Genomic DNA, 24,233 nt, shown 5'->3' on the forward strand with positions numbered 1-24,233 from the left:
TAAAAATGAAACATTTAGAATTCGGGATGGACCGTTTAGTGAATTTCAAGGCCCTCCCCAAAGATAATAATGCGCTAGTCATTCTAGACGCGCTTTTGATAATTTACTTTCTTAAACTCGGGTGCACATTTATGTGACCCAAATCCAAATCTCAGCAGAGTTGAAATGTGTCAATAACCACGGGTGCATTGATGTGACGTGGTTCGAGATGTATTTTCACGACGTTTCAACTCACGTTAATAATAATAATAATAATAAAAGCGGTAAAAAGTTAAAATTTTCACATAGGTTCAACATGTATAAAAAATCAGATAAATAAGCCGAATATGACAGTTGAGCGACCGTGCTAGAACCACGGAACTCGGGAATGCCTAACACTTTCTCCCGGGTTAACAGAATTCCTTACTTGGATTTTTCGTTCGCCGGAAGGCTGATTTTGCAAGAACAGCCGCTTGTGGTCATTTTTTTAGACTTTCACCGGCTAGCCGACACAGCCTTAAAATCTTCGACCCCGAGGTGCTGAAAGGCCGTATTGGCAAAATCGGGTTTTATTTTAAATGAAAAAAAAGAAAGAGAAAAGTGCCCATGTTATCTTTAAGTCAATTGAATCGTGATTTTTGCTTAACCACCCTGATAAATGTGCAGAATGAGCACAAGTCAGAATTTACACGTAACAATTGTGAACAAGATCCCTTTGGAGTTGCATATGTGGTGGGATGACTTGGGCGAATCAGGGTGCGACACAGTCAATCTATACCTGGGAGGCCTCATTGGGTTGCTGAAGAATAATCCTAGGGGGGATATCATAAAGGCCTTGGTCGCATTCTGGGACCCGGCTCACAATGTATTTCATTTCTCAGATTTTGAACTTACCCCAACATTTGAAGAAATAGCCGGATACATCGAGGGTCCCAAGGTTCCTCTGAGACACTAGTACCTGATTGCTCCAAGGGCCGTAGCCGTACACAGGGTCCTAGACTCTTTGAAAATAAGCAGGGAGGTCCACAATCCAGACTTGGCAACTTGTTTTTGTACTTTGCGGTTTATATACAACAGATATGGCCACATAGGGGAGTTCAACAAGCCGGAAAACAAAATCTGTAGCAAAGGAAACCACCTTAAGTGGGAAGAACATAGGTGTTTTGCATTCATGATAGCCTTTTTGGGACTCCTGGTGTTTCCTAGAAAAGACGGGAACATTGACATACGAGTATCTGGGGTTGTCAGCACTTTACTTACTCAGGCCAACAGCACCCTCGCACCCATGATACTAGCTGAAATCTTCCGCGCTCTCACAGCCTGCAAAGCCGGGGGAAGATTTTTTGAGGGGTGCAACGCGTTGCTGCAGATGTGGATGATCGAACACCTATGTCGTCGTCCTCAATTTATGAGTTATGGGTCGACAGAGAAAATGTGCATAGAGGAATTTCCTACGAGGGTTGACGGAATCAGCTTACTAGAAGGGGTCACAGAGTGGACAACGCGCCTCCGTTCTGTCATTGCGAGCCAAATAGAGTGGACATTTGGATGGCTACCTGTGGATGAAATCATATATATGCCAGCCACAGGACCCCATTTCCTTTTGATGGGGTTCAGGAGTATCCAGCCCTATACCCCTTATCGAGTTTTGAGACAGTTGGGGAGATGCCAAATAGTTCCAAAAGATGAAGATCTTAGTGGCCATATAGTCGAGATCGGGCCCAACGGACAATTTCCTGAAGCAGCAGTCCGCCAAATTTGGAGCGAGTGTCAATAGTTAACGGCAAATACGTGTGTACGTGATCGGTCCAAAGGTGAAGTTTCGACGGGATACCTTGCTTGGTATAACAGAGAAATCGAGTTTGGGAGGCCAGCCAAAAGACCCCATCTCCAGGAGTTCGTCGAGGCATCGCAAGAACAGTGGGATTGGTTGGCTAAAGAAGAGAGTTACAGGGCAGAAATAGGCAAGCTGGAGCAACAGATTAGAGACCTGGAATTTGAAAATAGTCTGCAAGTTGACGCCGATCAAGGAGAAAAGAACAAATTGGCCCAAGAAAATGAGGCGCTGAAAGCCCAAATCCGACAAATAAGGATAGATGCTGACAACCAACAAAGGAGTCGATTAGATGAGCGGTTAATAAAAGGGTTGAAAAAAGAAATCAGTGAGTGCCGGAATGATTTGAAGAAATCTGAGGGTACCATAGCACAGCTCCAGGCGCAATGGGCAAAAAGAACAAAAGAGCGCACACAGTACTTACAGTAGGCAAGGAAAGATTATGAAAAGACCATTGTCAGTCTAAAAAGTAAGGTGACCACCCTAGAGAGCAAGGCGGCTAAACAAGCCAAGGTTTTTGAAACCGAAAGTAAACACTGCTATAATCTAATGGCCTCGATGGAAGATGAAATACAGCAGTTACGAAAACAACATCTGCATGATTCTCGGGTTTTGAAGGCTAGAGGGGATCAGATAGAATGCCTACTCCTAGAGAAAGACCGAACCAGGGACAAGATTTTGACTATTGCTCATGCTATTACCAGGAAATGTCGGGTGTGTGAAAACATGACCCGCACTACTTTCTTCTCGGCGGTGATGATATTTGTCAAACAAATCATGTATGAATTGGAACAGCTGGAAAGGGGCCTTACACCTAAGCCCGCGGCAAGGCCGAATGACGCCCCGTGGGCACCCAAATTTAAAACTTTAATGTGTTCATAGTTCGAGTCTGCATTTTCTTTTTCCTTAGAGTCTGTTGTCTGTTAGAGTCTGTTTGTCTTTTCGCATCAGAGTCTGTCTGAAGTTATTGAGTTCGTACTTGGTTTGGTTTCGAGTCTGCTATTTTCCTTTCCCAAAAGCGTCTGGTTTGTAATAGAATGTTTATTAATGAAAAATCGAAATTTCCAAAAAATTGTCTCTTCGCTTTTCGCACTTATGAGACAGAACTACGCACGGTCTGATTCATGCGGGGACATGATACGTAGGCAATCTCTATAGGATTCGACCACCAATAAAAAAAGAAAAAAGGGAAAAATGAAAAATAAATAAAGAAGGATAGAATAAAGGAAGCTTAAAAGAAGGGGCACAATTATGAGAGGCCGGAATGACGCACGCAACCGAAGCAAATGCATGATAGAAAATTGTTAATTGCCTAGGTGCATTGCATCCCAACGTGTAATTGCATATGTGTTAAACTCTAAAACTAACAAAGTTGTTGATTTCTAGAGAATTCAAGTAGTTATTATTTAGAGGATACTAGCACATTATCATTACCAAACCAGATCAAAAGGACCAATACCGGAAATCATGTCTATCCCAGATGTCGACACTAGTGTTGAGGTAGAAGAGTTGGACGTCTATAAAATGAAAGAGGAGATGCTCAAGCTTAAGCAACAGATGGCCGAAATGTACCAGGCCTGGTCCAAAGGGCAATCACCACCAGCTTACCCTGCTAACCCTGCTTTTACCCCACCATTAGCTCAGTCTCAGGATCATCCCGCCACCGATCCAGGTTTTCCCATTTATCAACACTACCATGACACTACTTCTCATATGCCACAAGCTCCACCACCAAAATCAATTCCATACCCTCCTCCGCCAATCACCCCTGTCTTTGTGGTACCTCCACCAGCTGCACTCCATAAATCCTTGAGTGAACCTGTGTTCCAAGCGCAGGACAACCAGTATTATCCCTCGGAGCTTACCTTCAAAGCGCCTGAAGCCTATCCACATGATCCACATTCTGACCTACCAGGGAAAGCAGAAAAAATGGCCAGAAATCCTGAACAGGAAGAGATGTTCAGAAAAATGAAAAGCATAGAACAATCCTTCAGGGATATGAGAGGGTTAGGAGGTCAGGTGAGTGTAGCTTACAAAGACCTGTGTTTGTTCCCAAATGTACAACTACCGGCAGGGTTCAAAATGCCCAAATTCGACTTGTACAATGGACACGGTGATCCGGTGGCTCATTTGAGAGGTTTTTGCAGTAAGATGAGGGGAGCCGGAGGAAAGGATGAATTGCTAATGGCTTACTTCAGTCAGAGTTTGAGCGGAGCAGCATTGGAGTGGTACACCCGCCAAGATCACGGAAGATGGTACACATGGGATGATCTGGCACAAGCATTCGCTTGTCACTTTTAGTATAATCTTAAGATCATTCCAGACCGACTATCTTTGACTAAACTAGAGAAGAAGCACAGTGAAAGCTTTAGAGAATATGGTTTCCGGTGGAGGGAGCAAGCAGCAAGGGTAGATCCCCCAATGAAAGAGAGCGAGATGGTCGATTACTTTTTACAGGCTTTGAAGCCAACTTAATTTGGTCATTTGGTGTCCGCAATTGGCAAGTCTTTTAATGAGGTTGTGAAAATGGGAGGCATGGTCGAGGAGAGGCTTAAGTCCAACAATATCATGAGTTATTCAGCGATCAAGGCGACCACTCAGGCCATCCAAAGCGGCACTGGGGGTGTACTTGGGAAGAAGAAGAAGGAAGATGTCACGACTGTTGAGTCCACAGCCTGGTTCGGATCTAGAGGCCCGTCACCCTACTATAGCCAATCACGACCCTACTACCAAAATTACCCCCACACTCCATATAGCCCTCCATAACATTACTACCCACCGCCAGATCCCTATTTTTCCGTGAGCCTAAAATGCCAAATCCTCCCCCTAGAAATCTTGACCACTCGGTGAGTTGTGAGTACTGTTCAGGGGCCCCAGGGCATGATACAGAGAAATGTTGGAAGCTGAAAACAGCTGTGCAAGAGCTTATCGATACTCATCGGATCGAGGTTCAAACCTCAGAAGCACCAAATATTAATCAGAATCCACTGCCAGCTCACCATGAGACACACATGATTGAGTTAATACACAAAGAGGGGAGCCCAGGAAGCCCTCACAGACGGTAATAATGATCCGTTCCAGCGAAACCAGCTCAAAGGAAAAGGTAACCAGTGGGAAATCAGTGGTCCAGTTGAGAGGGGTAGATGATAAGCCAGCTGTGGTAGCCGAGAGAGGGTCGTCGAGCCTTGTTGCAGTGAAACCCGAGAAAGCTAAAGTGGTAGTGCCAGGGGCTGCAAGTAAACCTGTTGTGGTCGTGAAGGGTGCTCGTACAGAGCCTGTCATTATAAAACCGGTAACTCAGCTTCCAGTGATCAACATCAAGGCTGTTCCTTGGAATTATGAACGGGTGACGGTGATTTAAAAAGGGAAAGAAGTCAAAGGAGAAGTGTGTGAAGCCCAAGGTCTAACTCGTTCGGAAAGGTGTTTTGCTCCCGCAGAGTTAAGAAGGGCCAATCCAGTAGCGACAAAGAATCCAGTTATCGAGGAAGAGGCAGAAGAATATTTAAAGAAAATGAAGGCGCAAGATTACTCCATTATGGAGCAGTTGAGGAAGACCCCGACACAGATCTCATTGTTATCCTTGTTGATCCATTCAGATGAGCACCACCGGGTATTGATGAAAATTCTGAACGAAGCCCATGTTCCGGATAAGATCTCTGTGAACCATCTGGAGAAAATAGCAAACAAGATTTTCGAGGTCAACAGGGTCACTTTTTCAGACGATGAGTTTCCCGTGGAGGGTACAGAACATAATAGAGCCCTCTATTTGACCGTGAAGTGTGAAGACTCTGTAGTCACTCGAGTACTGATTGATAATGGGTCCAGTGCCAATATCTGTCCTTTGACCACGTTGAACAAACTGAAGGTCGATGGTGACAGAATTCACAAGAACAACATCTATGTTCGAGGGTTTGATGGAGGTGGTACAGACACAGTGGGTGATATCGTACTTGAATTAACAATTGGTCTGGTCGAGTTCACTATGGAGTTTCAAGTGTTGGACGTGGCAGTGTCATATAATCTTCTGTTGGGGTGACCCTGGATCCACGCCGCCAAAGCAGTGCCTTCTACATTACATCAGATGGTCAAATTCGAGTGGGATAGGCAAGAGATCGTAGTACACGGGAAGACAATGCAAGCGCCATAAGTGATGCCATCGTACCCTTCATAGAGGCTGACAATGACAAGGGGCCCTGGGTTTACCAGGTCTTCGATATGGTTTTAGTGGACAAATTTCTCGAGGGTGAAAGCATCCCACTTCCCAAAATAGTAGCTGCAACTGTCATGGTAGCCTCGGAGATGTTGAAAAATGGGTTTGTGCCAGGCAAAGGTTTAGGGGTTGATCTTCAATGTATTGTTCAACCGGTTTCTTTGCCCAAAAATCTGGATACCTTTGGGTTGGGGTTCAAGCCTACAGTGGCGGATGTGAGACGGGCCCGCAAGTTGAAGAAAAGAGTCTGGGTCCTTCCCAAGCCAATCCCGCGCCTGTCCAGGTCTTTTGTCAAGCCGAGCATCAAAAAGCAATTGATGTCCAAGGTTACAGGGCCATTGATTGGTGCAGATGGAGACTTAAATGAAGGCTTTGAAAGATTATTCACCGAAATCAACATAGTAGAAGTTGGGGAGGGGTCCAGCAAGGCGGATGTGCAGTTTGTGGGGCCAAAGGCAAAAATCAACAATTGGATGGCTACTCCTTTTCCCATTCGGAGGGAGTCTTGGTAGTTGGCTCTGATTTTCCTTCCTGTTTTCTGGATTATTCCAGGGTTGTAGTCCAGATTTCTTTTATTTTTGTTGTGTTCATCAAAGTGTGAAACCTTGTTATCCCGTAATTCAATAAAATAAAAAAGTTTCTTCTTCATTCCTTATTTTATTTTAATTTTGTTTTCTTCTTTTCTTTTTCTGTACAGTTCTCTTTATACTGGTCTTAATGACATGGCGTGCATAAGGAATCCTCAACCCAGTCTTAAAAATCAATCTGATTCCGAAATGATAGTTCAAGAAGTAGATTGTGATTACGAATCAGAATATGAGGATGAGGATGAAGCCTTCGAAGAAATTAGTAAGGAGTTAATTCACTTCGAAGAAAAACCCAAACCCAATTTGAATGACACAGAAGCCGTCAATTTAGGGGACACAGACAACGTCCGAGAAATTAAAATAAGTGTCCACCTCGAGCAAAAAATCCGGGAGGAGTTAATCAAAGCACTCATTGAGTACAAAGATGTTTTTGCGTGGTCATATGATGACATACTAGGTTTAAGCACTGATTTAGTGGTCCACAAATTGCCCACTGATCCAGCGTTCCCACCCGTCAAGCAAAAGTTGAGGAAATTCAAAACTGATATGAGTGTGAAGATTAAAGAAGAAGTTACCAAGCAATTGGATGCAAAGGTTATTCGGGCCACTCGATATCTTGTCTGGTTGGCTAATGTCGTGCCTGTACCGAAGAAGGACGGCAAGATCAGAGTATGCGTCGATTACCGCAATCTCAACAAAGCAAGTCCGAAGGATAACTTCCCTCTACCCAATATCCACATTCTGATTGACAATTTTGCCAAGCACGAGATTGGGTCTTTTGTGGATTGCTATGCCGGGTATCATCAGATTTTAATGGATGAAGAAGATGCAGAAAAGACAGCCTTTATCACGCCATGAGGAACTTATTGCTACCGAGTAATGCCATTTGGGTTGAAAAATGCTGGGGCAACTTATATGAGAGCGATGACTACTATATTTCATGATATGATACACAAGGAGATTGAGGTATACGTAGATGATGTGATCATAAAATCAAAGCATCAGGCCGACCACGTCGAGGATTTGAGGAAATTCTTCCAGAGGCTTCGCAGGTACAACCTCAAGCTTAACCCCGCCAAGTGTGCATTTGGTGTTCCATCGGGAAAGCTGTTAGGATTCATAGTCAGTCGGCGAGGCATCGAGTTGGACCCATCAAAGATCAAATCCATACAAGATTTGCCCCCTCCGAGGAATAAGACTGAAGCGATGAGTCTGTTAGGAAGGTTGAACTACATCAACAGGTTTATTGCTCAGCTCACGATAACTTGTGAGCCTATTTTCAAGTTGTTGAGGAAGGACGCTGCGATCAAGTAGACTGATGAGTGTCAAAGAAGCATTTGATAAGATAAAAGGCTACTTGACAAACCCACCTATGCTGGTTCCGCCAGAACCAGGGAGACCTTTGATTCTTTACTTGACAGTCTTGGAAAATTCATTTGGTTGTGTACTGGGGCAGCATGACGTCACCGGCAGGAAAGAACAAGCCATCTATTATCTTAGCAAAAAGTTCACAGCTTATGAGGTTAAGTACACTCACTTGGAAAGGACATGTTGCGCCCTAACTTGGGTGGCACAGAAATTGAAACATTATTTGTCATCCTACACTACTTACCTCATTTCACGCTTGGATCCGTTGAAATATATCTTTCAAAAGCCTATGCCGACAAGAAGACTTGCAAAATGGCAGATTTTGCTCACAGAGTTTGACATAATCTATGTGACTCGGACTGCGATGAAAGCCCAAGCATTGGCCGATCATTTTGCCGAGAACCCGGTTGATGAAGAGTATGAGCCACTGAGGACTTATTTTCCTGATGAAGAGGTGATGCATATTGATGAACTAGAACATGCCGAAAAACCAAGCTGGAAACTTTTCTTTGATGGGGCTGCTAACATGAAAGGAGTCGGAATAGGAGCTGTGCTTATTTCTGAAACAGGGCATCACTACCCTGTTACGGCTCAGCTTCGTTTTTATTGTACCAACAATATGGCTAAGTACGAAGCATGCATTTTGGGTTTAAGGTTAGCTGCGGACATGGATGTCCAAGAAGTCTTGGTCTTGGGAGACTCGGACCTTCCGGTACATCAAATTCAAGGAGAATGGGAAACGCGAGATCTGAAGCTCATTCCATACCGACAATGCTTACATGATCTTTGCCAACGGTTTAGATCAATGGAGTTCAGGCATATTCCAAGGGTCCATAATGAGGTCGCCGATGCTTTGGCTACCCTAGCATCAATGCTGCACCATCCGGACAAAGCTTATGTCGATCCTTTGCATATTCAAGTCCGAGATTAGCATGCTTATTGTAACATGATTGAAGAAGAACTGGATGGCGAACCATGGTTCCACGATATCAAGGAATACATCAGAATGGGGATATACCCAGTGCAAGCCACGGGGAATCAAAAGAGAACAATTCGACGGTTGGCAAGTGGATTTTTCTTGAGTGGAGGAGTTCTGTATAAAAGAACACCAGACCTAGGATTGTTAAGATGCATAGATTCTAGACAGGCTATGGCTGTCATGTCCGAAGTACATTCAGGAGTCTGCGAACCACATATTAGCGAATATGTGCTGGGGAAGAAAATTCTCCGAGCAGGTTATTATTGGCTCACCATGGAGCGAGATTGTATTAGTTTTGTGCGCAAATGTCATCAGTTCCAGATACACGGAGATTTGATTCATTCTCCACCATCGGAATTGCACACAATGTCAGCTCCATGGCCCTTCGTCGCTTGGGGCATGGATATCATTGGACCAATTGAGACAGCAGCATCCAATGGGCATAGGTTCATTCTGGTAGCCATTGATTATTTCACCAAATGGGTTGAGGCCAAAACTTTCAAGTCTGTGACCAAGAAAGCAGTGGTCGATTTTGTTCACTCAAATATCATCTATCGATTTGGAATCCCAAACGTGATCCTCACGGATAATGGTGCTAATCTTAACAGCAATTTGATGAAAGAGGTATGTCAACAGTGTAAGATTATACACCGCAATTTCACCCCATATCGTCCCAAGGCAAATGGAGCAGTTGAGGCAGCCAACAAAAACATAAAGAAGATACTTCGGAAAATCGTAGAAGGTTCGAGGCAATGGCATGAAAAATTACCATTTGCATTGTTGGATTATCGCACCACTGTCCGTACTTCAGTAGGTGCAACTCCTTATTTGTTGGTATATGGAACTGAAGCCGTAATACCTGCGGAAGTTGAAATCCCGTCCCTTCGGATTGTCGCTGAAGCTGAGATTGATGATGATGAGTGGGTCAAAACTCGTCTGGAGCAGTTGAACTTGATTGATGAAAAAAGATTGACAGCTGTGTGTCATGGCCAGTTATATCAAAAGAGAATGGCGAGTGCATACAACAAAAAGGTGCGTCCTCGGAAGTTTGAAGTGGGCCAGCAAGTGCTGAAACGCATCCTTCCACATCAGGCTGAGGCAAAAGGCAAGTTCGCCCCCGAATTGGCAAGGGCCATTCATTGTAACCAGAGTGTTGTCCAATGGTGCTTTATGTTTAACAGATATCGAAGGAAAATGCATCGACATGGCTATCAATTCTGGCACAGTTAAGAGATACTATGTATGATTTCTTTTAATTGTAATTGTTGTTTGTTTGCATTTGGCATGATATCAGAGAATGAAATGACGGAGGCAATTTGTTCTTCCATCCAAACACTTCAACCTTTGCTTCCCCTTTTGAGCCTTATTTATTCTTTCATACCCCTCTTTTGGAATCAGTAATGAAAATGAAAAAAGGGAGAAAAGAAAAATAATGATAATAAAGACAAAAGAAAAGTCACAAGAAAAACAAAGGAAGTGGGAACTACGTTTGACCTGATTCCTCAAAAAGGATACGTAGGCGCCTCACAGCTCGGTCATAGTGTAATAAGAATCAAAAATCCCCAAGCAAGAAAAACCGGGGCAGAAGTTGTGTTTATAATTTTGGGAAAGAAAGTTGATTCCAAGAGTTGTAATATTTTACCCATCAAAATTATTTTAAATTTTTTCTTTAGCCATATACCAGAAACCCATATTGATGTCCAAAAGACCTCTCGATCAGTATCCGAGAAGTGCCAAGTCGGGCAAATGGAAGTCTGAAGTAACACTCTGGTCCCTAGCAGAAAAGAAATGAAATGAGAGAATCCCCAGCAGAAAAGAAATGAAATAAGAGAATCTTATCAGTAACACCCCAATCCCCAGCTGAAAAGAAATAAAATGAGAGAGTCTTATTAGTGAAAACCTTCACAGGCACCATAAGGCGACGGAAATTGAGAGAAATAAAATGAGAGAGTCTTATTGATGAAAACCTTCACAGGCACCATAAGGCAACGGAAGTTGAGAGAAATAAAGTGAGAGAGTCTTATTAGTGAAAACCCCTCGAAGGGCACTATAAGGCGACAAGGAATTAAAAGGGGGCAAACGAGATAAGCTTGATAGAAATGATCCGTCGAGGCATCAAACAGAACAAAGATGTTGATTCGGCAAAAGAGTTGGGTTGCGGGACCTTTTGAAATGCAAAGTAAGGCCATCAGAAAGATTGATTGATATAATAGACTGGGTTGATTAATCCGAAATGCACGGCATGATCATTGAGATCAGTTATACCATTCAGATAAGTCCTTTTCCTTTTTTTTCTCTTCAAACAATTCTTTAGGAAGATTTTTCTTTTTATCTTTTGAAGTCATCATCTTTCATTTCTTTTGGTTAAAGATTTTTTATAGTAGTTTGTTTTTAAGAAGGATTTTCAAAGCCAACTACCAGTCGCCAACATGGTGCAAGGTAAATGGGGATAAGACAAGTCGAAGATAATGTGACGGGACAAGAAAGACGTCATTATAAGACCAAATGATGGATTGCTCTAAGATGTCGTGGAAAGTATGGAGTAAAAGTGGAAAACAATGGTTGAGAAGTGGGTGAATACAGAAGCATCAAGAAAGTCGAAAGTTATCAGCCAGGTTTCAAGATGATCGAACAATGCAGAGCATGGGAAAAAGAAAAGGGAAAACCATCCCCAGCAGGAACGTCCCCCACGTTTTAAACTAATAAATTTTCTTTGATTTGAAGCAGGGACAGGAAACATTATTGATGATGAAAAAACATGCCACAAGAAAGATTGTCAAACTGGGGCAGAAAATTTTCTTTCATTTCGAAAATTTTCTGGAAATCTAACACAAGTTTTGAGGGAAGCGATATCCCCAACAGTTTTCGGAAGAAGGCAATACAAGTTTTAAAGAAAGCAATTTCGGGAGGAAGATAACACAAGTCTTAAGGGAAGTAGTTCCAGAGGAAGGAAAACACGAGCTTTAAGGGAATTAGTCTTGGAAGGAGGAGAATAACATATTTTTGAATGAAACACCGGTGTTATCCCCAATAGTCTCAGAGGAATGAAACACCAGTTTTGAGGGAAGCAGTTCTGAAAGAAGATAATTCAAGTTAGAAGGAAAATGGTTCAAGAGGCAGGGAGGAACAACGGCGATAGAACGCATTTTTAAGTTGTAGTTGAAGTCAGGAGCCCGCCTGGAGAATGGAGGTGTTATATCTTTTAAGTTGTAGTTGAAGTCAGGAGCCCGCCTGGAGAATGGAGGTGTTATATTTTTAAGAAATTGTTGAAGTTAGGAGCCCGCCTGGAGAAATGGAGGTGTTATATTTTTAAGAAGTTGTTGAAGTCAGGAGCCCGCCTGGAGAACGAAGGTGTTATATTTTTAAGAAGTAGTTGAAGTCAGGAACCCGCCTGAAGAATGGAGGTGTTATATTTTAAGTTGTAGTTGAAGTCAGGAGTCCGCCTGGAGAACAGAGGTGTTATATTTTAAGAAGTTGTTGAAGTCAGGAGCCCGCCTGGAGAATGGAGGTGTTATATCTTTAAGTTGTAGTTGAAGTCAGGAGCCCGCCTGTAGAATGGAGGTGTTATATTTTAAGAAGTTGTTGAAGACAGGAGCCCGCATGGAGAATGGAGGTGTTATATTTTTAAGAAGTTGTTGAAGTCAGGAGCCCGCTTGGAGAATGGAGGTGTTATATTTTATTGAAGTCAGGAGCCCGCCTGGAGAATGGAGGTATTATCTTGTTAAGTCATAGCAGAAGTCATGAGCCCGCCCGGAGAGCGGAGGGTTGCAACAAAGATCCCCGGCATAAATTAAAGTTCAGAAGTCGGAAGGAAGGCAACACTAGTCAGAAGAAGGCAGTTCAAGCTTCGAAGGAAAAATAATTCGAAGCTCACAAGAAGGAAATAAGCAGTTCAAATTCGACAATCAAGAGAAGACTACGAGTCAAGACAGAAAGAAAGAAACGTCAGAGGAAACACCAGTCAACAAGACAGCAAAGCAACAAGAGACACAAGAGCACGACTGAAGATCTAGATAAGATTTTGTAATTCCTAAGTTTAGTCTAGCTTCTTGTTTTCTGTTAGCATGGTGTAATAAGGAGGTCAGTAAACAGATAGCAGCAGCAGCAATAACAGTGACAACAAAACCACATCTTCATGGTAGTCCCAGCTACCGAAACTTCCCGAACTACATTGACCTGATTCCCTTTTAGCCAGGGATATGTAGGAAACCTTTGAAGCAGAGGTTCGGTCAAATCTTTCAAAAAATGCTTTACACGGAGTAGCTGAATGGGCAAAAATCGCTCGTATCCGCTCACTTTGTCTTTGCACGAAAACTCTTCATGTTTCCGGACAAAGAGGGGCAGCTGTGAGCACGTGATTTTTGCCCTATAAGAACTACTCCCAAAAATTCAAAATAAAATAGTTTTGTGTCGCTTGTGATTTATTTGTACTTGTCTGTGCATGTTTATTTTTACTTTAATTAAGAAAAATACAAAAAAATATATGTGTTGCGTTTGCATTTACAATTTAGGATTAATTAAGTAACTTGTTTACGAAAATAAAAAATCATAAAAAATATTGTACTTTGCATTTTTTAGCATTTAATGTTGAATTGTGTGATTTTATTGTTAATTGGCATTTAATTATATGTGATAAATGTTATTAGAAGATAATTAGTATTTTTAACAATTTAACTTGGTTTATAATTTTAGATAATAATTTAGGAAGAAAATAAAAGGAAAGGGAAAAGAAAAGAGGAAGGAAATAAATCTGGGCCAATTTAATTAAATTCCCAAGCCCAAACACCCAACCCACCAAAAAGGAACCAGCCCAAATCACCCCTATCTGACCCAATCGACCAAGCCAACCAAACGACGTCGTATGGTCACGTTCAATCTGAACCGTCGATCTCCTAAGATCGAACGGCCCAGTCCACCCCCAACATCGAAGAAACGACGCCGTCTCAGGCCTGTCAATCCAGTCCGTTCATTTCATTTGATCCAACGGCCGCAAATCGCCCCCATGCCCCGACCCATTCCCATCCAAAGACCGATCTGGTCTCGAGATAAATGAAGCGACGTCGTTTCCATCAGTGAATGGATCCAAGCCGTTGATCTCATCAGATCGAGCGACCTGGATTCATTCCGCCCCTTCATATATATATACTTCAAACCATACCCCGCCTCCCCAAACCAAACCCCCCTCGCCCCATCATCTCTCTCAGATCCCTCAGAGACCAAACGACCCTCCACCAAACCCTAGCCGCCCTCGTACCCCTTCGCCTGAAAGCCGGCGGCAACGATGCCGGTGACCATGAAATTCACACCCCTGAACCTTCTAACCACCCTCAACACAAATCCCTACCCCCTTTTACCTCGAATCATCCCGGTTTGTTTCGAATCTTCAATCGAAGATTCGAGCAAAACCCTAAACCTACCCAACCAGTCCCAAGTTCACACCCTGTGATCTCCTGGACCCCCTCACCATGAATCCTTGATCAATTCTTTTCAAATCATCGTGGGGCAGCTCAGATTCCAGATCGAAGTTAGGCAGGCCAGGTTCCATGAATTTTGAGTCAGAGACTGACTTTAGCCATGCTGTTTTCCTTCGAAAACACATGGTTAAAGTCCGCCTAGGCTTGAAAGTGGGAAGATCCTCGAGGTTTTTAATCGAGTTGTGATTCGGGTAAGTCTTTTACGTCTAGTTTTGATTTTTCACTCTTGCAGTTCCGTTTGTTTACTCTGTCCCTTCCTCTTCTATAAATTTGCATGAATTTCCCGTTTGAATTATGGTCAGTAGTCTAAGTTCCAATTTGGGCCAGTTTGCGAGTTGAATTTGTCAAGAACTGGTCTAATTTGTGTCCGGTTAGTTTGGTTTAAGGTCAGGCTACCAATTACTTTGTCATTGTGATTCCTTAATCAATGATGTTGGCCTGTACAATAGACCTAATGCTTAGGAAATGGTTCATGATTGTTTGAATCTAGACTTGTGCTATTAATCAGGTTTCTTTTCATGACACTTGCTTTGCCTCATCTCTAATTGCAGGCTCATGTTGAGAGTAGTTGGGTTTAGTCAAAACTGTTGTGAATTAAAACTTGTTCTATAGTGTGTGATTCCCTTTGTTTGCAATTCATACTGTCGATTACCTGCCTAGTTGGTCATCAGGAGGTCTACTGGTCTTGCAAATCTGAAGTTTTGTAATCTGTCCAGTTGAGTTAGGAGTCAATTGTTAGGAATTTGATAGTTTGAATTGGTTATAGCTGAAGGGTTTGGTACAGATTGAAAGGGGTTCATGTAGGATAATAGTTTAGGGCATCAGGGGGGGGTAATTTGGACTTTAAATTTAAGTATTCTGTCCAGTAAGTGCTAAGGTAACATTAAATTAATGCATTTGTTTAAGTGCTAACGGGGAACAAAACATAATGGTAGGGGAAGGCTTAAAAGGGATTGATTAAAATATGTTGCCCATGTCTGTTTGAACATTAAATAAGGAAAAAACAAGGGGTAATGGGGAAAACATACTCTAGTGGGGTACTAAAAGAAGATCATGGACAGAATTAGTTAAAAAATTCTGCCTAAGTGCTCTTGAGAGCTGGCAAGGTCAGTGTTTGGGTATAAGTGGAGGGACTTAGGACAGAACTTGGGGGGACCTGAGAGGACTAGGAATCAGTTTGAGAAAGATTTTTTTGGGAGAGTTTTTCTAAGGTTTCAGTTCTTAGGGAGCATTTTGAAAACTTTGAGGGCATTCAGTTCTAATTTGAAACATACAGAGAATTTGAGATGTCAATTTTAAGAGTTTTTTTGAGAACTTTCAAATTGCTAGCCACTGGAGTCAGTAGTGTTTTCTACTTGGTTCCAGTAGACTTTTGGTTTCACTCGAGACATTCTCGGATCAGTTTGAGCGTTTTGTTGCTGTGGTATGTTTCTAGGGTCAATTTGAAGGTCATTTGGGTTTATTCGAATCGGTTTTGGGTTAATTTATTCATCTTGTTGGTTCAAAACATTTCTGAACTCTTCCTGGATTGATAAATATATTTCTGGGCTGAACTGGTTGTGTTCGTGGCTGTTTGAACTCCAAATCTGTTGTTACACTTGTTGTTTGCTGCCACTGATTTTCTCCTTCTTCATTGTTATAACTTCCAGGTACACCTTTGGATCACCCTGATGTAACTTTGAGTTGAGTTGAAATAGAAACACTGGCCAGATTCGAGTTCATCTGGATGCTGTCAATTGTTTTATCATTTGATAGTTGCTAGTTAAATGCTTAGTATTTGTTTTTGCATTATTAGAACAACTGTTTGGATTATATGTTGTATGGACTATTCTGGACTGTCTTAGCTTACTAGTTCATTCAGTATTACCAGGGTAGTATGGTATAGCTTAATTCAATTCCATTAATTCATCTCCAGTAGTTATAAAATCGATCCAAATAGCTTTATATGTTAAAAACAGGTTCGGCGGGTTTTGTTGGGCTGTAGTGGGGTGTGATGCAGCAATTTGCACTAGTTAAATGCAGGATGTGGTTCCATGTTTTTCTTGGTAGTTTATGGTAGGCAACAGTTTGAAGTTCATGTCTATTTGTTCTAAGTCCGGATATATTGACAAAAGAAATGCGAGTTTACTTTTAAGAATTTTTAACTTGAGGTGCTATGATTAGGACATTATGTTAAATAATAGGTTGAATCAAGGTTATTCGTTACAGTACTGATAATATTGAAGCATGCCCATTTCAATTTAAAGTTCTGATTAATTAGTTAGTTTCCATTTGCTGAGAATATGGTAGTTAATTAATGCTGGGGTGTCTCTTTATAAACGTCATGTTTCCGGTAAATCAAAAGTTTCTTCAGGAATTTGGGCTCACTCTTAGGCCCAGTTGAGAGATGACCCAGTCTTATCCCTGCATCCCCATTCATTTTAGTTTTGACTCGCCTTATTTGAGTGCTTCATTGAGCAGTCAATAGGATTCGATCCCTCTCCGCCATTGGGCTTGTTCTGCTTTTCCAGCACGGGTTGGCTTCAGGCCCAAATGCTGGAATCTAATAAAGCTAATTTGTTTTAATTCAAGAATTTTTTGATATCGTAGTAATGATACATGGACTTGTTAAAATAATTAGGACCTTTTTCTTTTACTTTAGAGACAAACAAAATATATAGAAAATCATAGTCGCTTGTAGGTTTGTCCTTTAAAATAATAGATGAGACGAGCCTCGCTAAATAAAGCTACAAATTGCGGGGCCCTCAATAAATGGTTAAAAATGAAACATTTAGAATTCGGGATGGGCCGTTTAGTGAATTTCACGGCCCTCCCCAAAGATAATAATGCGCTAGTCATTCTAGACGCGCTTTTGATAATTTACTTTCTTAAACTCGGGTGCACATTTATGTGACCCAAATCCAAATCTCAGCAGAGTTGAAATGTGTCAATAACCACGGGTGCAATGATGTGACGTGGTTCAAGATGTATTTTCTCGACGTTGCAACTATCGTTAATAATAATAATAATAATAAAAGCGGTAAAAAGTTAAAATTTGCACATAGGTTCAACATGTATAAAAATCAGATAAATAAGCCGAATATGACAGTTGAGCGACCGTGCTAGAACCACGGAACTCGGAAATGCCTAACACCTTCTCCCGGGTTAAAAGAATTCCTTACTCGGATTTCTGGTTCGCGGACTGTAATACAGAGTCAATCTTTTCCTTGATTCGGGATTCAACCGGTGACTTGGGACACCATAAATCTCCCAAGTGGCGACTCTGAATCTTTAAATAAAATCCTGTTTCGATTGTCATTTAATTGGAAAAATTCCATTACGCCCCTGCGGGCGCAGGTAAAAAGGAGGTGTGACACTTATTACAACTCCTTCCTTCCACAACTATAAATAAGGGTCTTCATAACTCAGAAAAGACACCATAAGTTATAACAAGAAGCAAGAGAGAGCTCGTGGATCAAACGCCGCAAATTTCTCTACAAGTTTCAAGCTTCAAGCAATCAAGTTCAAGTTCAAGAAATCAAGTTTAAGCTCAAGAACGAAGAACAATTCAAGTATTCAAGATCAAGAACGAGTCAAATTAAATACAAGGCGTTCAAGATCAAGGCTACTTGTTCGTGATACAATTCGTGGCAACAATCAAAGTGTTCGCGACGGATAAATCAAATTCAAATTCAAGATCAAGTTCAAAGCCCCTTGAATTTATATTAGAAAAGTAGAATCAGAGGAATCATAGAGATTGTACACTCAAATATTCGAAATAAAATACTACGATTGTTGCGATATTTTCGGTCTTGATTTTATTTTCTCGACGCAAATTTATTGTCTACAACACGTTTATACTACACGTTTATACTGAATTATATGGACAAGAATGAGAAACTTGAAATCATCAAACATCTAATAACAACAAATTTATTTCACAACAGTTATGACACAACCCAACTGTATGTCTTGCTCATAGGTATGGCGAAATTCCACTAAGACAAAATGCCTTTCATTAAGAATTATGATGTCAATAAGATACATTACACACCAACTATTAGGTTGACTATGAAGGCTAGTACACGATTTTTGTACGGAGTATTAGATGGACAAGTTTGAGAAATTATCAAGAAAACAAGAAACAGTTAGAGAGTAACTTTTATGCATCGGAGATCAACAACTATAAACTCAATGATAAAAAACTATTGTCGATCACATTTACAATCTCTCCCAAGCACTCTTTCCACTGGCTATGTGCGAAGTCAGAGATGTTTTCGAGGGTATTCAAACTTGAAAGAAGTAAAAAAAAAATTCCGACAAAGGGTGTTCAGTAAAGGTTTTATATATCTAAAATTAATAATTTACTTATATATACAATATAATTTTTCGTAATTTTCAGCGAAGGGTGGTCAGTTGACCACCCTTTGCTAAAGGTGGCTTCGCCTATGGCCACAGCTATATTTCAATGAGGTTGCATATTCAAGTAGGCGGATCTAGAATTCAAATTTATGAGTTTTGGATTCTAGAAAAGGCATCTTAATAGATTCTGGATAATTATCTATACATATTAAGTGGATTTCTTAACACAAATGCAGAGTTTTAACTGAAGCTACTAGTTCTGGCAAACCGTAACTAGAACTCTAGCTCCGCCGGAATGATTAGGAGGAAATGACCCCCGAAAATATGTAGGTTCTTTAGATGCGTTTGGTACGAAGGAGAATGTTTTCCATGGAAAATGTTTAGCTAGAAAATATTTTCATGGAAAATGAGTGGTTTTATCATTTATTTTTCCTTGTTTGGTTGGTGAGTGGAAAACTTTTTTCCGAAAAATATTTTCTAGTGTTTGGTTAGAGAGTAGAAATATTTTTTTAGGAAAATATTTTTTTATGTTACTCTCCTCACTCCCTTCCCCCAAGTCCCCATGTTTCCTTGCTCCCCCTTCCCCAAATACCCAACGTTTTCAGGACTCTATTTTTTTCAACAATTTAATTATTCTTCTAAAAATTCAGACAAATCCAAAGGAACTACTGTGCTGCTTTACTTTTTTACGCAAAACAACGTTGAAATTTATGATCTATAACTATAAAGAAAATACTCTTTTTTGGTTGACACAAAAAGTACTCTTTCTACAACATGAAAATAAAGTAATCATTTTATTGAAATAAATGAAAATACTTTTTTTATATCATGAAAAGAAAATACTCATTTTGTTGAAATGAAAAAAAAATCTATCTATAACATGAAAAGAATAGGGTTGGGGTTGGGGTGGATAGGGTGGGGTGGGTAGGTTGGGTGTGGGGGTGGGTTGGTGGGGATGGGAATAGGGTTGGGAAGGTGGAAAAAGAGTTTTGGAAGATGTTTCCCTTCTATTGATAAGGAAAGTATTTTCCTCCAATTGGAGGAAAATGTTTAAGCCAACCAAACATGGGAAAATTGGAAAATATTTTCCGGAAAATATCTTCCTTCGTACCAAACACACCCTTTGTGTTAAACTATGCTAATTCAACCAATAACTTTACTCCTAAGGTTCCAACAAAATGTAAGATCTCTGCATTTTACTAAGCGAACTATTCTTTCGCCTTTTACTAAAGAATACCGTGTGCGCGTTGCATTCAGTGGCAACTCTTAAAATATACTGATAAACCATGTATTTTGAAAGACTTTCCCTCCGGATTTTGCTTACTTTGTTAATATCAGCTCCATAAATGCCACCTAGTATTGAACATTTCGAGTATTTGTTCTATTTGTTATTTATCTGGGTGTTTTCTAAAATTGAAGGAAACAAAGGAAAATCATTTCATCAGTTACACGTTTATATAGAATTTCATGGACAAGAATCAGAAATTTGAAATCATCAAACATCTAATAACAACAAATTTATTTCAAAGAGAAGATAGTAGGCACAAAATGTCCCATATCGGATTGACACAAAGGAAAACCAAGAGTGGGATGGATATAAATCCATAGGGCAGAGCTTCGAAGAAACATACTTACCTGGACGGGGTCAATGGGCGATCAACAAGGCCCATGGCCTAGGTTGGTGACCTCCATTGCACTTTGGAGGGGTGCCTGCCTAAGGTCGGCCCAAGTGGCTGAGCCTACGTCATAATTTGTGGTAGTGGGGGCCTGCGTTCGCGCGGTCCCTACCCAATTCTTCAACAAAAGTTTTCACTCGTGGCATGAATATGTGTGCTCGTTGAGTTCCCCTTACAATTCTATGCCAATATTTGTAACTATTAAATAAATGAGAAAGTTCTATTTGCTGTACTAGTTGTTTGCCTTTGAGGATGGAATTACTTGGTCTACTGCTGAAAATTTATTCTAATTACTTTTAGCCTTTTCCTTCACATTATTCTCGTCTTTGAGAGAATCTTTTTTTTTTCTCTTGGACCAAACATTATATATGTCTTGTTCATAGGTATGGTGAAATTCCATTTGGACAAAATGCCTTTAATTAAGAACTATGATGTCAATAAGACACATCACACATCAAATATATGGTTGTCTATGAAGACTAGTACCCGATTTTTGTAATCACTATTACATGGATAAAAATGACAAGTTTGAGAAATTATCAAGAAAACAGAAAACAGTTGGAGAGTAACTTTTATGCATCTGAAGATCGACAGTTATAAACTCAGTGATAACAATGATAAAAAACTATTGTTGATCACATTAACAATCTCTATCCATAGGCCATTGGTATATTTCAACGAGGTTGCATATTCAAGTAGGCGGATCCAAAATTTAAATTTATGTATTCTGAATTCTAGAAAAGGCAGCTTAATGGGTTTTGGATAATTGTTTATACATATTAAGTAGATTTCTTAACACACATACATAGTTTTGGCGGAAGCTACTAGTTCTGACAAACCGTAACTAGAACTCCAGCTCCGCCTCTGCCCGAATGATGAGGAGGAATGGCCCCTAAAAAGATGTAGGATCTTTGTGTTGAGCTACACGAATTCCACCAAATACTTTATCCCAAAGTTCCAACAAAATGCAAGATTTCGCATTGAGCCAAGGGAATTCCACCAAGTGCTACAATCTCATAATATTACATCTGGTTGACAAGCGCAAAATACAACACAAAATTATTGCTCGTTCGACAAACATAGCATAGTTTAATTATCGTCTCCACAGAGATTGGATTTAAACAGTGTCCGAATAATCTCAAGTTGATTACTATCCAAGAAAATTAACACTTGATTTGATTGCTATTACTATGATTAACTACTAAAATTTAAACAATTAATAATTGATCACAAAAGACAGCGGATGAGCAACGAAGAAATATCAATGAGAGAAATAACAGTAATTGACTAGACATGTGCAAGATAATTGACTCAGGATCCAATTCTTGATGTAATTCACTCTATAATACTGTTGATTCTCACGAGTTCAACAAATAATCAGATTACATTTGAAGTTAAGGTTCCTCTTTCGAGTAATCTTTAATTTCAGTAATAAATCCAATTGAAGCACGTCAAACAATTGCAACAATAAAATGATGGTTATGATCTAAAGGGTAACTTCTCATGAATATTTCTCTATTTTCTAGTTCGATTAATAATTCAAGAGGCTCTTTCGATTACATGTTTGAATCACAAATTTAAACTAGAGCATAAGATGTAAAGAAATTCAATATCAAACTCCTCTTTCGATTAAGCAAAATAATAAATAACACCACAATACAAATTGAAACTCTGTCAATTAATTTCAACAATTATCAAGAATCGAATCCCTAATCAAGGTTTCAAAACACCGTATCTGTCAATAGCCTAATGGAATTTACTCCATAGGTATGGAAAAAATCATCTCAATAAGTTTTAAACACAAAGAAGACATCAACGACAATGATTCGATACAAACTCCCGTATTGCACCGATCGTTGGTTGAAATGTTGATGAATTCTTGAGTCTTCTTGCCTTGGTTGGTTCTCCAATCTATCGTAGGTCAAAAGTCCTTCAAAAAACGTGTTTCCAGCGTATTTATACCAAGTAGGAACGAACCCGGACGAAACTAACCTCTTTGAGTCAAAGCAGGAAACCCAACAAACTTTTTGCACTTCACGCGTCGCACAATGCGTCGCAGGTTGCGTCGCACAATGCATCATAGGCTGCGTCGCATCAGTGTAGTTTACTTAGTTGCAAACTCTCTGAACACCACGTGTCTGACAGAATTTTGCCTTAGTGCGTCGCACCATGCGTCGAAGGTTGCGTCGCAATAGTGCATTTTCTTGTCAGACCAAAAATACCGAGTCTATGAACTTGTCAAACTTCTGATGCATATTTGCACTAATGCGTCGCTATCTACTAGGTTTTGTGTGTCGCCTTAGTCCATTTGTTCTGGCCCTTGCACTTTCTTCCCACTTTCGTATGCAATGCCTGTCCAAGAGCCCCAGATGCGATCCTTGTTTAATTCTATGGCTTTTACTCAGACTTCAAAGCTCCAATTATTCGATTTAGCTCCAATTTATCCTTTTAACTCGGAATCATTTCCTGCAAGGCATAAAACACGTAATAAGTGTAGATCACCATCATTTAAGCTCAAACATACGTAAAATGCAGTAATTAGTGTGTAAACTATGGCTAAAACACGAGTTTCTAGCCTACCATCACTGGTGAGAATGATTAGCTAGTGCAAATACCTGCAAAGAAGAAGCACCAAAAAATCCAGTTTGACCTGTGGATGGATTGATTAGCAACGCCTCCTTAAAGATAGTAAATTAAAGGAAAGACTCCAATAGGAATGTGGGAAAGTTTTTCTACTCCATTGTTTTAATATCAGAACTTGGAAAAGCTAATTTTGCTAACACACATTTCTAAGCCGCACAACATAGATTCTTTTTACTAAAATCTTTGCATTGGAGCACAAGGTTTGCAGCAATATATTGTTATCTGTGCTGCGCCAAGAATGCAGAGAGCAAATTAACGACGTCCAGAAATCACCATAGTTATCCAGCATTGCAAGTGAAAAATGCCCAGTACCCTAAGAAGAAGAAAGCAAGTTATGGGTATCTTATATGATAATGCAGAGGCGAAATGCAACATATGGATGGTGGCTAACTGATTTTCATACCAAAAGTAGTCAGAACAGAACACTTCCAACAAGTCCATAGCTTATAACAAAACAAAAAATTGTGAACTTGAGTTCATCACCAAACTCTGCAGCATCAACCCATTTTTATTGGCTTGCGGAATCTTAGCTCCAGGTATATATTGTTCCTTACACTTCTCAATGCCATACTAATGCCAGCTGCTTTGTTTACTTATTCTGCCAATTGGTCATTGTTATAAGCTTAAAAACTAAACCTGCACTGGAAATTCAATATATAAAGTACAACACCATCCTGTCGACATTTCATCGATAAGATTGTTAGCATGTATTTCTTCAGAATCACTAAAAACTAAAGCGAATCAGAGCTTAGATGAATCCAATGATGAAGGAAATGCAAAAGTCGCTTCTATTTGAAACACGAAGATAGTCACATAACATAAGTGAAGGAATGGTGAAGCAACTGAAGAAGGAGAAGGAGAAGAATATTTTGATGCCTCAAATTTCAATAAAACCTGATGGAGGAAAAGGAGTGAGTTGAGTCCCACATCGAAAGTGGAAGGGTATGCCAGAACTTGCTGTTACATATAAAATGGCAGCTGTGAAGAGCAGTAAAGTTCACGCAGCCACGCAGTGAGCACAGAGCGAACTATTCTTTCGCCTTTTACTAAAGAATACCGTGTGCGCGCTGCATTTAGTGGCATACGCCTATTTTTGGAGGGGTTCTCTTCTTTGAGTTCCCCCTACAATTCTAGTTTTAACC

The 24,233-nt window shown here is 40.4% G+C and overlaps 3 non-coding genes across 3 annotated transcripts; all 3 read left to right on the forward strand.

Annotated features, from left to right (window-relative positions):
• Window positions 1-19,956: 19,956 nt before the first annotated feature.
• LOC138884854 (U5 spliceosomal RNA) lies at window positions 19,957-20,070 on the forward strand. Its single transcript, XR_011404887.1, has one exon. It is a non-coding gene; the product is annotated as a U5 spliceosomal RNA (small nuclear RNA).
• Window positions 20,071-20,399: 329 nt separating this feature from the next.
• On the forward strand, window positions 20,400-20,560 carry LOC138884852 (U1 spliceosomal RNA). The gene has a single exon (XR_011404885.1). It is a non-coding gene; the product is annotated as a U1 spliceosomal RNA (small nuclear RNA).
• A 3,534-nt stretch (window positions 20,561-24,094) lies between these two features.
• Window positions 24,095-24,211, forward strand: LOC138884853 (U5 spliceosomal RNA). The gene has a single exon (XR_011404886.1). It is a non-coding gene; the product is annotated as a U5 spliceosomal RNA (small nuclear RNA).
• Window positions 24,212-24,233: the final 22 nt, after the last annotated feature.

Source organism: Nicotiana sylvestris, unplaced genomic scaffold, assembly GCF_000393655.2.
Source record: "Nicotiana sylvestris unplaced genomic scaffold, ASM39365v2 Un00069, whole genome shotgun sequence".
Classification (NCBI taxonomy): Eukaryota; Viridiplantae; Streptophyta; class Magnoliopsida; order Solanales; family Solanaceae; genus Nicotiana; species Nicotiana sylvestris.